The sequence below is a fragment of the Ranitomeya variabilis genome, chromosome 3 (assembly GCF_051348905.1).
Source record: "Ranitomeya variabilis isolate aRanVar5 chromosome 3, aRanVar5.hap1, whole genome shotgun sequence".
Taxonomy (NCBI): Eukaryota; Metazoa; Chordata; class Amphibia; order Anura; family Dendrobatidae; genus Ranitomeya; species Ranitomeya variabilis.
Genome location: NC_135234.1, coordinates 417,630,063 through 417,632,532, shown reverse-complemented (window position 1 = coordinate 417,632,532; position 2,470 = coordinate 417,630,063).

Genomic DNA, 2,470 nt, shown 5'->3' with positions numbered 1-2,470 from the left:
TAATTTTACAAGAAAAACAATGGTGTGCTTGGTTTTAACGTAACTTTATTCTTTCATGAGTTTACAAGTTTATGACCACTTATAAAATGTGTTCAAAGTGCTGCCCATTGTGTTGGATTGTCAATGCAACCCTATTCTCCCACTCTTGAACACTATCACTAACTGTTTAGTGTCCGGGGCCCAGTACACCATACATGCCCCCACAGCCTTCTTAAATTCTTCATGCATAGACTCCCTGGTACACGCCTCTCTCAGGTCTTCAGGTACACGCCTCTCTCAGGTCTTCAGGTACATCTATCAAGCAATTAAACATTGTCATTAGACAACCATCTTGTTCAGCTCTCAGAGCCATCTTTCTCTGACTGTCACCTGCTTCCAGTTGTTTGGCCAGGATAGGCACCTGTTGCTCCATCTTCTCCCAGGCTGCCTTATTGACTGGCTTTCTGCCAGGCGACCTCTGAGCTCGGAGACTTCCTTCTCCAGCTCATCCACTCTGTGCTCAGCCGCTTGTCTCAGGACCTTTTCTCGTTCAACATGCTCTTTTACTGTCTCTAGAGTCTCTGCTGGGCTCTCTGAAGAATCACTGTTCTTGCTCTCAAACTCCAAAGTCACGATTTCTTCAGATTTAATAGTAATAATCTTTATTTTTATATAGTGCTAACATATTCCGCAGCGCTTTACAGTTTGCACACATCAGATTTCTGTTCTTCCGCTTCCTTTTCTCCGAGCGGAGCCCTGACTGCTGAGAGCTTGGACTCCAGGTGATGCACCTGACCCAGCTGCGCGGAGTTGGCTTCCACACTCAATACCTTCAACCTCCCTTGAGACCCTTAGGTACCTCTCTACTCTCTGAAACTTCAGAGAACTCGACACTCTCCAGCATCAGATTCTCTGGAGCCTTCACCATACTCTGCCCTAGCAGTTGCTACTGGCAGCATGAATTCATCCACCTTCTTTGTACAGTCTGGAAGAGAATCCACATTTTGAACAAAAGGACAAGACACTACATTTTCTTTATTGATATCCTCAAAGGGTACAACTTCTTCAGCCTCTTTGTGCTAAAGTCTCCAACTACGGGAAGAAGACTTACCATTTGTACCTAGGTCACCGTTACTGTACTCCCTTTCCCTTGCGTTAGAGTCACAGTCTGAATGGGAGTCACCACTACTCACCCTGTCACTTTGGCACAACACGTCCCCACTTAAACAGGTGTCGAACCCCTTTCCTGGAATTGCCCCGTTTTCAACGGTAAACTCTGCTAAGTCCCAGAGTTGGTCAGACCCACACTTTATTTCGGTCACACCTACGTCTGACCCGTCCATTTTGGGAGGTGTTACTGCCTTAATGTACACCACCCAAACAGTAGAGACCTCCATCCTTCTGCTGTAGAGGATCTCCCTCTTCCCACAAGTCTGAGAACAGCCTAGAGTCCCGGCCTACTATGACCAGACAGGCTAAGTTCGGGACTATAGCAACCTCATGGCCTGCAATGTCCCTGACCGTCTCGAGGATCACCAAGGCCACTGAATAGTCCTTAGTGCCCCCATGGATGCAGGTGACCTTGAGCTTCCTTTTGGATATTACATATTTATCGGGCACAGCCCTCACTAGGGTCACCGAGCTCCCAGAATCGACCAGTCTGAATACATCCTCTGCGTTCATCTGCAGGGCACTCCCCCATAGCCTTTTGCCAAGAGGGTAGTTCATATGGCAGACTGGACACACATAGTACCACTGTCCCTGACAACAGTCCATCTGCACCACCCCTTTGACTTCGGGATGCTCGGCCCTCTTTTGGGGAATTACCACTTTCTGGGACTCCACCCCTTTTGGGCCATTATCCCCTTTAGGGCCACCACCTCCTTTTGGGACTCCGCCCCCTTTGGGGCAACTAACCCCTTTTGGGATACTGCCCCTTTTGGGATGCCACTCCTTTTTGGGCAACCATCCCTGTTTGAGTCACCGCCCCTTTTGGGACTCCACCCCTTTTAGGGACAGCACCCTCTCTGGGGTACACCCCGTGGACTCCCCCACAGCCCTCTCAGGCCCCAATTCGCACAATACATCTCTCTGGGCTTGCACTGGCCCTTTAAGAGTTTGTACGACCTGGACCACCAATGTCCTTTTACGACACCTCACCAGCTCCTGCTGGCACTGCCACAGCTCCTGCTGCAGCCACTGGCTCTCCTGGCACCTCTGGCTGATGATCACATGCCGCTGCTGCCGCTCCATCAGGCTCCGCACCGCTCTGCCAGGCTCTGTCCAGCTCCGAAAGGCTCTGTACAGCGAAGCTCTGCACTGCCTCTGCCAGGTTCTGCACCTCTGCATGGCTCCATACCGCTCTGCGAAACTCTGCACGGCTCCGGACAGCTCTGCGGACTTCCCGATGGATCTGCGGACCTCCCGACGGCTCCAGACAACTTCGTAACTCGCCAAGTTACCGCCAGAAGCTTGTAATCTTCGTGGGCCT